Source organism: Dioscorea cayenensis, chromosome 7, assembly GCF_009730915.1.
Source record: "Dioscorea cayenensis subsp. rotundata cultivar TDr96_F1 chromosome 7, TDr96_F1_v2_PseudoChromosome.rev07_lg8_w22 25.fasta, whole genome shotgun sequence".
Taxonomy (NCBI): Eukaryota; Viridiplantae; Streptophyta; class Magnoliopsida; order Dioscoreales; family Dioscoreaceae; genus Dioscorea; species Dioscorea cayenensis.
The window spans coordinates 18,016,426-18,032,564 of record NC_052477.1 but is presented as its reverse complement, the minus strand read 5'-3'; the positions used below and the strand labels follow the sequence as shown (position 1 = coordinate 18,032,564).

Here is a 16,139-nt window from a genome sequence, read left to right as displayed (position 1 = left end):
TGTTTTTGCAGGCCTTGAGATTATATGACTTGCAAATACATCCCTAACACTTGCACTTAGCTAGGACTGGCTGATAACATCCAGTAACGTCTCATATGTTGCTTCCATTCTCTGGTTCACAACACCAGTTTTAGTAAAATGAGTTATAGATTCAGAAACAAATTCATTAAGTTGCAAGGTACACATGCTCTAGTACACCTCATTACACATTGTCTCAGTAACTAGCACAGGATCACAATGGTCCTGGTTGAGCCCATAGCTAAACATCTTCAATGAAGCATTGATCTTGTCAAAATGGGACAATTCCTGCTGCTCATCACACTTGACTACGTCAATCAGTTTAATGGGGAATTTCATCAAACAGTTGATGGGTGAAGTTAGAAACGTAGATGAGAAATAAGAAACTGTACCAACTTGGGCATCACGTAAATTACAAACAAATCCTAAAGCTCTAAAAAAATTCGGAAATGGTAGTGACCGATCTTTCCAATCTTGTGATTCTTTCTTCACCTTGAATTGATCTTTCTTCAATTTGGATCCATCTTGCACATACCCTTGGATAGAGTGTGTTGTTTACCTTATCCTCTAGGTCTTGCAATTCTATTCATTCAGCCATGGAGGAAATATTCTCTCAGTGAAAGCACCAAAATATTATAATTTACTGGTTCATAGAATTTCCAATTCAATTGAACAATCAAATCAATTCCATAACCACTTCTCCAGCCAAGTTATATCAATGTAGAATAAGCAATCAAGCTCATAAGTCACAATTCATCACCAGATGGTTCAGATTAGTAAATCAAATAAACATTAACCAAATAATAGGAAATCACCACTTGAAATTAACAAGCTCGTAGTGCTATAGATCTAGTAAAACTAAATTAAAAATATAGTAAGATAACTTTCCTCCTGCCAAGATCACCGGAGAATATCGTCTGAGAAACTAGTCAGGCTTAAGAACTCTTTTTTTTCTTCTTAAATCTCTGGCCTTCATGATCTTTTCCTTTTTTTTATATCCCTTTCTACCTTGTGATTAACTCTTCCAATCATATCCCTATGAGTCCTAACATATCCTTCTACCTTGGGATCATCTCTTGTTATCCTATCTTATGAGTCATAACACTTTGGCATAATAGCAGTCTGGAATTAGAAAGGTTGAGATGTGTGAGATTAGCTAATTTTTCTAAATCTGAATGCAAGACAAAGCTCTGGTTGAAAAAATTGAATGCGAGATTGAGTCTTTGGAGGGAGGTGAAGTTGAAAAGAGATGGCATAATGTTGCTAGCCATGAACTTCTCGCTGAGGTCAAGAGAGACAACAAGACCAGATGCTTTGTCACAGGTGACTCCCTCCCATCGGCAACAGTCTGTGCTAGGTAGCCGATGCAGGAGTGAACTTGTTATAAAATAGTAGTTGGCATTGCTTTCGTTGAGCATGATGAAACCTTTCTTGAGGTTGAGAAGGTCCAGGCATTGATGTGAATGGAAGATAAGTGCATTAGCTGATGAGGAGGAGCTTGATTAGGAGAATAACACTAGTGTGATAAAGAAGAAGCATGATGGAATGGATAAGATGAATTAGAAGGAGCCACTCGGTGATATGAACTTATCATGGTGGTGGTCACTGTAACACAGAGAGATGAGATGAATAAGTTGAGTTGTGAGACTGTTAAGACTGATCATCAAGTATATGTATGCCTTTGTCCATATATATATATATATAACTTTTTGAATAAATTTGGTCAAAACAACCACTACCTAGTGCATTACTACTTTGCATATATTATAAGATACAAGGGGATATCATTTTTTCTGCTCCAGAATTGCATAATAATGATAAGGAAATTTATCAATTCAATTTAGTTTTAGAAAATCTTCATGACATGTATATGATAGAACTACAATCACCCATCTAACTTTTGCCGGAGTTAATAAATCTAATGCGCCAATAAATCAATGTAACTGACACATCACCATATTTGTTTGTCTTTTGACAACCCTCTTGTGGGTGATATTTGTAGTCGTTGTCAAATAAAAATAAATTTGGTCACAATATTTCAATTTTCATCCAAATCAATATTTTAGTATATGAATAATGACTGGTTTTGATATAAATTTCATTATTTTTGTGTTTATTCACTGAGAAAAAGGTCTAAGATTATATGTGTTTTTTTTATTGTATTTTACACGCACATAAACATATGAATTGGACAAGAGCTAGACTAATCAAACTAGTGTTTCAATGGCATTTGCTTAAGACATTTGTTTTTTAGAGTAAAGTAGATAAACAACTAATTTTTTAGAAAAGAACAATAAATTTAAAGTAAGTAATACTCAATTTACCATGTCAAAAATTATTTAAAACAATGAGAATATTATTTGATTGGGATTCATACTAAGGAATTCTTCAAGTCATTTTAAAGAGATGGAAAGCTCTATCTCCATGTTAAGAAATTTTGCAAGTTATTAATTCAAACAATGGAAGACTGAAGTCTTGTTAGGAATTACTAGCCAATATGTGAAATGCATTGTTGAGGAGTTACAGACATTTTGTAAAGACAAAAAGACAATGGAGACAATTAAATGAATGACGGTGATTGGCGTAAAGAATTTTTGCAAACCATTAAAACAATGGATAGCTACTTAAATTTACTTTCTTGTTTGCATCTTAATTTTAAAAAAATAAATAAATAGAACCACTGATTTATTGAAAGAAAATTGGATATACTTTCTCCACTGTTTCAAGTGATATGCTTTCTCCCCTCTTATCTTCAATTCCAGATTATCGCAATGAGATTGAGGATGAGAGAATCTGGACTCTAGAATGCAATAAAATTTTCTCAGTTAAATCTTATTACAGATTCCTTGTGGATGGGGAATCCGTAGCCCACTCTACTCTCTTTTTTGGAAAGTGAGGTGTCCTAGTTATATTACACTTTTCTATTGGCTCGTTTGGGATACCAAAATCCTAACCCTTACCAATCTTGTCAAGAAAGGTTGTAACATTCATTGTGCTATAAATACCGTGTGTTGTGTCACAAAAACTCAAAATCGGTACAGTATCTCCTGCTTCATTACGACTACTCCAACCCTATATGGATTATCTTTAAGCAAATTCTAAACTTGCATTCTCTTCCTGGGAACTTTCCTGAGATCTGGACTTTTGGATTCCCTCTCTCCAAGACCAACATCGTCTTCTCTGGGATCTTGTTACTAAAGCAATCTTTTGGAATCTTTGGTTTGAAAGAAATAACCGCATTTTTAACCTACATTCTTCGGAAACCCATTTAGTCATTTCTAAAATCATTTATATGCTTCTTTCTTGGTTCTCTGCAGCTAGAGATCCAGACTAGGATCTTCTAGGTGACTCCATTCGGACTCTCTGGTTCTTCCTTGATTTCATGAGTGCTAGGCAGAGTGATATTATAGGCTCGATGATTCCTTCACCTCCTTAGGAGTAATCCACTCCTTATTGCTGCTGGTGAAGGCCTCAAAACCATAGGGTGGACTTCACATTCACATCAACATTCTTTCTATTTGTGCTTTCTTTGTTGCTTTTGTGGTTTTGGTTTGCCTTGCCTCTGGTGATCACTGCCATACTCTTGTGTTTGCTTCTTGGTTGTGTTTGTTTTGTTTCTTTTGCCTTCTTTATGCTTCTTTTTTCTCTAATAAATTCATGGTTTATCCACTTTACTTAAAAAAAAAAAAAAAAATGGAGTGAAGTTTGCATCTTAATTAGCTGTAGTTTGCATCTTAATTAGCTGTAGTTTATCCATTTATCATCTCACACCATAACTTTGTTGTATGCATTTGTGGTGGAACAAGCCCCTTTAGTTCAATTATTGATATTTATATATATCTTAGTTAGCTTCATCCCTCCCTGTCTTCCAAGAGAGCTCAGTGCGTGGTCATCCAGGAGAGCTCAGTGTGTGGTCATCCAAGAGAACTTAGTGTTTGGTGAAGAGAAAAATCATATATTTTACTGGAATATATCTCAAGTAATTCTATGATACATTGTAATCATACTAGTAAACAATGGAAGATTGCGCTGGTATATCAAGAGATTATGCCGGTCATTAAATTATGAAAAACTCAGGTCTTATGTCCTTTGGTGGAAGTGGTGGATTAATAATAAAAAAATGAAACACATTGTCCTATCATTTTCTCTTAGGCTACTTTGAATAGGGTGGTAATAAATACTAATTAAGCTTTAGATTCTGATATGATACTGAAACTAAAATATTAGACCATTGGTGAAAGCAGCCAAGAAGACTCATTAATATATCAAAGACCCATCTCACTACAGAACTCTTCATTGTATGGTGATGAGCAAAATCATTAATATATCCATGCCCTCCAAGTTAAGATACCTCAGTGTGTGTGGTGATGAGTAAAATCATTTGACCTGGAATATTTATGCTATGCATTTCCGCAAGATGACACTAGAAGCAACTACAAGCTATTAATAAGAGCAATGGAATATTGAATTCTTCTTTAGGAAATACAAGCCAATCGGTGAATTGCATTGACAAGTCTTTTTCTGCATAATTGACTAATAGATAAAAGATGAGAGAAGAGAATGAATGGATTTCATTAGAGCAAACTAGCCCATATAAATACAAGAATGGCGTACACATGAGTATACATATATTATAAATATAATATACATGTATAGGTATTATTATTACTCTAACACTCCCTAAAACTCCCGGTACGTCATGTACCGAGAGTATGTCAACCAAAAAATGAAACAGGGAGATAGTATGGGCCTTAGTGAGAAGATCAGCAATGCTGTGTAGAGGCGACATAAGGAAGAAGAATACTGCCACTAAGGTAATGATGACAAACGAAGTGAAGAGCGACCTCAAGATACTTCGTACACTCGTGGAACACAGGATTGGCAGCGATTTTGATGGCAGTTTGGGTATCATAGTATATATGAGTGGGGGTAGAGATAGAGGCACCATAGTCCATCAAAATCTTATACAACCAAAGAACCTCCTTAATAGTAGAGGACATAGTACCATACTCAGCCTCAATAGTGGAAATAGCAACAGTAGATTGTTTCTTGCTTTTCCAAGAGATAAAAGAATCTCCAAGAAAAATGCAGAAACCAGTAGTAGATCGTTGATCAGAAGCATCACCTGCCCAATCAACATCACAATAGACGCGTAATTCAAGAAAAAAACGCGTGGCAGAGAAAAGTAAAGATTGAAATATAGGGCCACAACGATAACGAAAAACTCATAAAAGGGCATCATAATGAGTAGAGCGAGGTGCACTCACAAACTGGCTAAGAACATGAACAACATATGTAATATCAGGCATAGTGATGGTGAGATAGATGAGAGCACCAACAAGTGCACGATAGCGAGTAGGATTAGGTAGAGGCTCACTATTGGAAGAGGAGAGTCGATGATGCAACTCAATAGAAGTAGAGGCAGTACGTAGATCAGTAATATCAGGTCATCAAAAAATATCAAAAATGTACTTTTGTTAAGACACCAAGTAACCTTGACGAGAATAAGCAACCTCAAGTCTAAGAAAGTAATGAAGAGGGCCAAGATTTTTCATCTGAAACTCGGTGTGTAACCACTGTTTTAAAAAAACAACAGTATCGACATCATCACCTGTAATAACTATATTGTCAACACAAAGAAAGAGAATAGTAAGGCCTCAAGAAGTATGCCGAGTGAAGAGGGCATAATCATGAGAGCTCTCAGTGTAACCAAGAGCAAGAACTACACTACAAAAACTCACAAACCAGGCACGAGAAGCTTGTTTGAGTCCATAGATAGCTCAGCGAAGATAACAAACATGCTAAGAAGGATGAGAGAAACCAGGAGGAGGAGTCATATAAACGTCTTCAGAGAGATCCCCATGTAAGAAGGCTGAATGATTTTAAAAATTTATTTATTTCTTAATATGTATTATTGAAAGTTATAATTACAAGATGCACATTAAAAACAATATATATATATATATATATAGGGCCCATTTGGTGGACATGATAGGATATGGACGGATATGATATGAGGACTGGATAGTAGTAGGAAAGGATATGGGCATAATATGCTCATATCTTATCTTATGTTTGGTGCGCACCGGATAAGTCATTGGATAACATTTATTATTTTATTTTACGTTTGAAGTGGACCAGATAATGACAGGATATGATATGAATGATATGTAAATAGACAAAATTACCCTTTATAATATAATTATATATTATTTTTCAAAATAGATGTTTTTTTAATTTTCTTCCCCTTAATGATTTACTTATCGGTATCTTTATGAGTTTCTATTAAATTATTAAAAAAACCTATATATAATGCCCGCAAATATATAGATCATAATATCACCAACTTGCAAAAATTATACTTCAAACCTATTTGCTTGGAGAAAATCATACACAAAGTCATTAATATGGTAAAAAGCTAGAGTAATAAACCCATTAATGAAAAATAAAGTCCTCTAAGTCATTGCTACAAATAAAATGAAATTAACTAATATTTTCATCAACATAAATGTAGTTTTGTAATTAGCATCACAAATAAAGTTTATCTGACAAATAATAAAATCTTCTTAAAACAAAGTGGATAATCTTTAAATTAAGAAATATCTATATTAGTGACTTCACAAATGCAATATGATCACCATCATCACAACCCCAAAATATATGCAATCAATAGGGCACAGATAATATCATTTCCGCTGCAAGGAAGTGCTCTTGATCTGTTAAATTCATTTTCTTCAGTTCATTCATGAGGCTCCTCAAATCATCAAACACATCTTTTGCAACTCCAAGGAGATCTGCAGCTCGCTCCAATTGTTCTGTGCTAGATTCTTGCCACTTATTAAACCCCTTTCCCAATTCAGATATGTTGTTAGCAAGGATATTTGCTTCTCTAATTTTTTTTCTTGGTTGGCCTTCCGCATGATCATGTTTTCTTCTAGATTGTGACTGGTTGATAGATGTTGATTGGGTGGAATCTACTCTAATGTCATTATCATCATCATCATCATCATCATCATCATCATCATCATCATCATTAACATCATCATTTTGTTCTTCTTCTTCATGATCTAGTTCCTCAATAACATAAGTAAGGGTAACAACATCATTACCAGTAGCACGGTCCTTTCCAAAAGCATAAGCAAGCTTATCAAAAAGTGGGATTGGTGTATTCCTGTAATCCTTTGCTCTTGGATGATTCTATAAAATAATACAATATGAATTTTTTTAAATTTATCAAAAATAAATAATAAAAAAAGTTGAAATTAACTAAGGAAAAAATAAACACCAATCTGAATATAATCAGCCCATACAGAGTCATTGTCTATAGTAATAATTTTTTCTCATCATCCCAACCAAAACCACTCTGATTTAGCATATCATAAACTATGTTATAAACTGCCCTTAATCTTTTCATTGCAGACTCAATGTGGGGTTTCACCTTAATTCCACAATTAGGAAATTTTTGTCCGATCTTTATCTCAGCCATGCCATTTTCAAGGTATTTGTTTTGAATATCCCATTATCAAGTCTTTGATTTTCATTCACAGCTTCAATCAAAATATCAAGAAGTGCTTCATCCTCCTTATTGGACCATAGCCTACGATCTCTCTTTTTTTTTTATGCTTTGCTGAAGAGTGCCCGTAGACTCCATTCCTAACTCATTATCAAATAATAAACCAAAAATGTTATCAAATAAAAAAGAATTCATAACATAACCAAGAAATAATGACTTTATTGATGATCCAAAATATAACATAGATGTTCCAACATAAGTTGCTAAATTGAAACATAAATCAAAGAAATAAAATAATTATTCAAATCACAAAATATAAGTTAAAACTAAAAATAAATAACTAGTAATACAATAGTCAACATCTATGTCTATTAGTAAGAAATTCATTCCACATTTGTGTTGCTAAATTTTCTCTCCAAGTAGACCACTCATTACTTGTTTCAATTATAGTAATATGATCACCATCACCAAGTGCCACATCCGCATTGTGAAATTGAGTTTCCCATTCTACATCTAATTGTGCTTCTATTGGATCAGTAGGCATTTCCCTTCTAATAAAATTGTGTAAAAGACAACAAGCAATTATAATGCGGTTTTGGACTTTGATTGGGTAAAAAGATCGACTTCTAAGAATAGCCCAATGCATTTTTAATAATCCAAAAGTTCTTTCTATTACATTTCTTGCCATAGAGTGTCTTATATTGAAGAGCTCTTCTTTGCATATAGGTGTATACCCTTGTCTCCATTCACTACGATGATACCGATAGCCTCTATATGGAGCAAGAAATCCTTCGCAATTTCCATATCCAGCTTCCACAAGATAATAATACCATATAATAAATTATAATAGTTAAATAGACTTCTAACTTATTACTCATTAATAAAATTATAAATTGTCTCACTTAAATTTTTTTTACCTGTAGGAACTATTATACCATTCCTCCTAGAAATGGCATCTCATAATACCCTTGAATCTGATGCTGATCCTTCCCATCCTGGTAACACATATATAAACTTCATATCCCTCGAACATGCACCTAGGACATTGGTAGATATATCTCCTTTTCTATTACGATATCTGGGTTTATCAATTGCTGGTATATTAATAATGATATGTGTTCCATCTAATGCCCAACAATCACCAACAAAATGTTATAAGAAACATAGAACTAAACTATTAGTTATAAAATAGATTTAAAGATAAGATATACAATCAACATACCTTAAACCATTTTCATCTTTCATCTAAGCAATCTTCTAGAACAGGATCTTGTGCTCTAAGAAGTGTCTCTTGCATTCGTGAGACGGCATTTAATGCTAAATTAAAGTACCTGCTAACTGTTTCTCCTGATCATTTAAACATAAACTTAATAACATGATTTTTAGAATGATGTGCTAATATATGTAAGAACATAGCCACTTGTTCTTCAATATTTACTTGTCCATCCTCTTTTAATCTCCCATTGTTATGAAGGAGGACACATAGTAACCGGAAGGCCCGAATATCTATACGAAGTTGATCAATGCAAGTTTGATCATCTTTCGTTAAACAAACTATTTAGAAATTCACTCTTGAAGCCTTCTCTAACTATTAATTGATGCCTAAGAATAGTACTTTCATACAACCGTAGTGCACAATGACTCATTGACATAAAAATTATAAAACAAATCCCAATCATCTCTGAAAACCTTAGCTCCAATATTAGATATGACATAAGCTCAAGCTGCTTCTCTGAATCCATATTTACCTATATAAATGATATAGAACACAACAATTTCAATAAATAGAGAAATATATATATATATATATATATATATATATATTTTCTAGATACTTACATATAAATATTTTTAATGATTGGATTTAATAAAAACTATTAAAATGTGGGAACATATCACTACAGTTAGTCTTAAATTATTTTTATTGGAAAAAAGACACCATAAAGAATTGGGAATAACAAATAACTACAAGTAATTTTGCAAAATATATAAATTATGATAAGCTCCATCAGCTTATTTAATTTATGGCATAGATTCTCATTACTATAATAACATTAATGTTGGTATAATTGGAAAGATATAAATACTCATTAGCCTTTTTGTCAACCATGATAATGATAAATGAGAGAGTTTTGATTTATTTATTTTATTTTATTCAATAGTTGAATTGAAGTCATGAAGAATAGGGTGATGGAAAGATTGGGTTTACAAGATTTACCATATTATTTTTTCTCACCCAAGCAATTAAATTGATTTTAGTGGTCCATGCCCTAAAAAACAAAAAAAGACAAAAACAAAAATATAAAAGCCATGATTTTAGTAGCCAAGATGGGCATGTTTGTAAACCCACAACTATTACAAGCATATTCAATCAACAATCCTCCCATCAATTAATTATTACAAACCCAGTCACTACAAAAGAAAAGGCATGAAATCACCCATCTTCTACTATAGTATTGGTTTTTTACTATTGCTTTGTCATGGCTTTTCAAATTTAGTGGTCAAGATGGGCATCTTATCATGACAAAAGCCATGTTTGTGATAGTCCTCCAATACAAACAATTCACAAAAAACAAAAAAAAATTAAATTACACCATCAATTGAAACCAAAACACCAATCGGACAATAACATACCACCAAAAAAAATCAAAATATATTAAAATTTGCTAGAAAAAATAACCAAAAATCCATAAATATAGCAAATTAAATACATCACATTGAAGTCAATTTAAAAAATCATCCGATTAGAAAAACTAAGACATGATAACAAACGATATTTAGATAAAAAAAACAACATGTTCAAGCACAAGATCGACGGAGAAACTCTTCAACCACTTAGGATGCAAAAAACCCTACTTAATAAAATTAGAGTCCTATTTAGTTGTTGATCATCAAAAGATGGAAAGATGTCATATAATCAAACTTTAGATGAGTTTAATAAACCAAAAATAGGGTAAAAAAGTAAATTTAAAATTTTATCATATCCTACCTGTTTATATCTTGACTTCCCCCACAGGATTTAATATCATGTCTCCGGTAGGATAAATTGGGTTAATAGGATAATATTGTCATATTTTATTGGCACACCAAACAAAAGAAAATAATAGGATATGATAGTCATATCCTATGGCCCTTATCATGTCTGCCAAATGGGCCCATAAGGTATTAAACAATTCATTTCTTATATGATGTTTTAATATATTAATGTATACATATAATTTGTTTAAAAAGAAATATATATATATATATATAAGGTATAATTATCATTTTCATGAAAGTTAATTATTGTATACACATTAAAAACTATTCAAAATCCATAACAAATCTCATAACAACCTAATAACTATAGATTAAATGAAGTCTGGCTCTAAATGGGACCTCAAACCGCATGTCCCAACCCTAGATCTCATTGGATGTGCGACGCATACATGCTTTTGGTGAAATATCCTTGTTTGTTTAAGAACTATTGAAAAACGTTTTTTTTTTCACTTTCATCATTGAAATAGTATGGTAGTTCATAATTAATCTTGAATTATACTCGAGGTGTATTTTAGTCATAAAATAAAAGATTAGTTTATTTTTTCCATTGATTTCTAAATTAAGATATTTAAATATGTTTATTTGTAGCCTCTCATATTTTGACTATATTAAATTTTGAAAATTCATGATAAAATATCTATATTGGAAATAAAAATTTGGGTCTATAGCCAGCAAATAATGGCCCAACTAGCAAGGGAATCCATAACTAATCCTAAATTATAGTTGAAATAAAAAATTACTTTTTATTTTATTGTGTGTTAAATATTTAAATTTGTCTATTTGTAACCTTTCATATTTTGACTAAATTAAATTATAAAAAATCATGATAAAATATCCGGATTTGAAAAAAAAAAAATATATGACCCAACAAGGCAATCCACCACTAATCCTGAGTTATAGTTGAAATAAAAAAAAAATCAATTTTTATTTTATTGTGTGTTAAATATTTAAATATGTCTAGGATAAACCTCTCGCATTTTGACTAAATTAAGTTTTAAAAAATCATGATAAAATATCTGAGTTTGAAATATATATATATATATATATGCGACTACAGCTAGCAGATAATGGCCCAACCAAAGGCAATCCACCACTAATCCTGAATCATAGTTGAAATAAAAAATATGCTTTATTTTTATTGTGTTTATGTGTGTTAAATATTTAAATATGTCTATTTTTAACCTCTCATATTCTGACTAAACTATATGTTAAAAATTCATGATAAAATATCCCGATTTGAAAATATATATGGGCCCTATAGTTACCAAATAATGGCCCAACTAGGAAGGCAATCCACCACTAATCTTGATATGTAGTTGAAATAAAAAAAAAAATCAGTTTTTATTTTTATTGTGTGTTTGTGCGTGGTAAATATTTAAATATGTTTATTTTTAACCTCTCATATTTTGACTAATCAAATTTTAAAAAATCGTAATAAAATATGTGGATTTAAGAAATAAAAAAAGGGCCTCTAGCTAGCAAATAATGGTCCAACTAGGAAGGCAATCCACCATTAATCGTTAATTATATTTAAAATTAAAATCATTTTAAAAATCAGTTTTTATTTTCATTGTGTGTGTATGTGCGTTAACTATTTTAATATGTTCATTTTAAACCTCTCATATTTTAATAAACTAAATTTTAAAATGAGCCCATAGCTAGTAAATAATGGCCCAACTAGCAAGGCTATTCACCATTAATGTTAAATTATAGTTGAAATAAATTTATTTTCATTGTGTATATGAGTGTGTTATAAATATTTTAATATGTTTATTTTAATCTTTCATATTTCAATTGAATTAAATTTCAAAAAATTATGATAAAATATCTAGATAGAAAAATCAAACTAAATATAGGCCTTCAATAAATTACCAAACAATGGGTCCAAATAGTAAGGCAGTTCATAATTGATCCTGAATTATACTAAGGGGCCGTTTGGTTCACGGTAATGATATATTACCACGTAACGAGATTACCGTGGTAATAAGATTGGGAATGTTATATGCCCAGGAATGTTGTGGTAATTCATGATAACCATGTTTGGTTGGAAACTCATGTTACATAGTAATCAACTTGGTAATATTCTAAATTTCCCAAAATACCCTTGTGTCTACTATTTTATATAAGTTTAAATTTAAAATAAAATAAAATTTTGGATAAAAATTAAATTTTCGAAGCTAAACATATTCAAAAAATAATGTTATTTAAATTTAATTTTTTTATCCAACAAATAAAGTATGAAAATTATTATATTTAAACAAAGGGCATATTTGTCCAAAAAATATTTCAGATTAACACTCACTTGGTAATCCAACATAGCCACCTATTTTGGTGGTAATGGGATTACCAAGTTTTTTGGTAATCTTCCAAGGTTAGTAATCACATATTACCATCAATATTACCACTACCAATAATCCAAACATGGTAATGTGAAAAGATTACCACGTAACAGGCGGTAATGTTTGCACATTACCGCCAACCAAACGGCCCCTAAAGTTAATTTTAACCTTGAAATCAAAAATTGTTTTTTTCAAAAAAAAAAAAAGTTTTTTTAAAGTTTTTGTGGATGTATGTTAATTATTGAAAAATGTTTATTTTAAACCTCTCGCATTTTAACTAAATTAAACTTCAAAAAATTATAATAAAAATATTATGGTAAAAAATTAAAATAAATATATAAACTAAAGTGACGATTTTCCTAGGTCCCAAATCAATATTATCAAAGCTAGTTTTGGTATTAATCTAGCAAAGCCTAAACGTCAAATGTACAACCATAGTTAACTTGAGGATGGGCTGGTATTAACAACAAATTATAAAAAAATAATTTATAGCAATAAAAAATGATAAAATATGACAGAAAAAAATAATTATAATAATACAAAATTTGTTATTTGAATTTGATATTTCAATTTATAATATCTTTCAATAAAATTATAAATAAATCATTTATATTTATAAAGTCCAAATTTCAACAAGGATAAACAAGATTTATTTTTCAATAAGAAAAAATAAATCAATGATTCAACAGTCAAGGTTGATCTTGAGAGAAACCCCTAGATCTTAGATTAGGTGTCTCCCTCAAACTCTAGCAATAACTGCCTCCCTCATTATGGGCAGCATCTCTCTATTTCTCCACCACCTCTCCACCACCTCTCCACCTCCCATTACCTCCTCTTCTTTCTTCTTATCCTCCCATGAGTCTTATGCCCACAAAGATCTCAACCCCAAACTCTGCAAGCCCAAGATTTAGCTAAACCCTACTAACCTCCCAAACTTTCTCACTAAGGAGATGGTAATGGCAATAAAGCGAGCTTTGGCGATCGTTCTTTATTTATGGATGTTTTTAACTTTTTTCTATTGTTGGGTGAAGCTTCGCCACCAAAAACCTAGTTCATCCTTGTCTAGGCCATGTCTAAAGGTGTCCATATTATTAAATTATATTTTATCATGTTTGAGGATGTCGGACATGGTGCCCAACCTTGTCCATGATGTATTCATATCAAACACCGGCACAACACCGGTACATCGGCAAAACTGCCATGTCCTAAATTCATAGATTAACATTGATGTTTTGCTTGGATAGGGTTTTGGAGGTTTTATAAAGTAAGACTTTAGACCAACACGTGCTTGGAACCATGGTTTTAGATAATGTATGGTTTAAGAGGTAAATTCGAAGTATAAAAATCTCAATTTTATTCACATTTTTTAACACTTCAAATTGGGAGATTGATGAGGTTTTTTATTTTTATTGGATGAAAATTCCCATTGACATTTTTAATTAATTTTATTGTATCCATCGTTGAATCAGAAGCTAAATTGGATGTACAGAGTGGTAATAGTATTGCAAGTAGTGAGAATTATAGAATAAATGCATGGCTATGCTTGACCAACAGTGATTCACAAAGATATCACGTTATTGAACATACTCATTGATGAAGAGCACAATGCAAGGGTGATGGACTTCAGGCTAGCGTTACTACGGCTAAGGGATAGTAATGTAGCATTGTCGGAGCTGGTGATGGGGACGTTAAGGTACTTGGATCAGGAGTATTACAGGTTGCTTTGCCTAATGACGAAGTCGGATATGTATAGCTTTGGGGTGTTGTTGTTGAAGATAGTGAGTAGGAGAAAGGCTATAAATATGAGATAATGAGAAGGAAACATAATACAATGGGTGGTGTCATTGATAAAATGTGGAGACATTGAGAAGGTGTTGAATATGGTGTTAAAGAAAGCAGGGAAGATAGAAGGGTTAAGAAGAAAAGCAAGGATGGCATGCAATTGTGTGAGGATGAGAGGGAAGAGTGGCTAATAATGGAGAATGTCATGACGGAGTTGGAGAGGGGGTTAGCAATATATAAAGGGTATGAGTGTGGAGGCGGTGTTGGTGACAAAGATGGTGCAAGGGGTAGTAGGATAGATAATAGTAATAGTAATAATAGGAAGAGTGGGAGGATGAAGGAGATGGTGGTGAGTAACGGGGGATGAAAAGGTTAAGGGTACGTGTTGATCTTGTAATAAAGTGTGCTAAAGAGCATGGTATTGATCCTAGGGAAAATAGAGACCACTAGTACTAGTCTTTAATCCGAAAACTAGCCTACTTGAAATTGTGTGATGTGAAAAAAAAAAAAGAAAATAGAAATCAAAAGCATTGAAATAAATACGGCTATACAAGCAAGAGAAAGGGGATGCTTTGGCATAGACTCCCTTTAGGGTATTATAAGTCCAGGACAAAGGTTGTAAGTTAGCAAGTAAATTTGAACCAAGAGAAATCCTAAAGTATATGATGAGCGCATTTCATATCGATATTTTATTTACCTCGGAGCTATATTTTACTTGTCTTTTAGTATTCTTTTGATATATTCGATGCTATTCTGGATATTTTATGTTTAATATGTAGAATACTAGGGTTCGAGACAATAGAAGTGAATTTGGAAGAAAAATTTACAAAAAAAACATCATTTGCTTAGTGTTTAAGCTAAGCATGGGCTAAGCATAATTGTGCTTATTGCTAGTTTCAAGAGGGCTGAGCTATAATGCAAGCACGAGTGTGTTCCAGGGCAAGCACGGGCGAAGCATGAGCGTGCTCTATCCCCGTGCATTTCTCTAGATTTCAAAGTTCCCTCTTAACAGCTAAAGCATGTTTTCTCTGCTCCTTTCACAAGAGTGCTTATGGGAAACACAGGCAAAGCACGATCGTGATCTCCCTGTGCTTTCCTCTGTTTGGGCACTTAGTTGATTTTCTCCAAAGTCCCAATAAAAGCACGACCTAAGCACTACTGTACTTAGATTGTGTTGAGCCCGAAAAGTGCCTTTAATTGCCCAGATTTAGGTTTTTGAAGGGAGTTCTTAGCCAGGGTCTTCTCCTCCATTTCCAGAGATTCGAAGGAGACTTTAGGCAAATCTTCACCACACTTTCTAGGAAGATCAAGGCAAGGTTGAAGGCACATTGAGGAGCGAAGATCAGCAATCCAAGAAAGTTTCTAGAGCTTAAATTGAGGAGATTTTAATTGAAAGAGGGTGTCATGAGTTTTTAATCTTTTGTATCTCTTTCTTCTTCTCATTTTTA

General features: G+C 32.4%; 1 pseudogene; it reads left to right on the top strand.

Moving 5' to 3' along the window:
* The first annotated feature begins 1,193 nt into the window (after positions 1–1,193).
* On the top strand, positions 1,194–14,882 carry LOC120265114 (annotated as a pseudogene).
* The last annotated feature ends 1,257 nt before the right edge of the window (positions 14,883–16,139 follow it).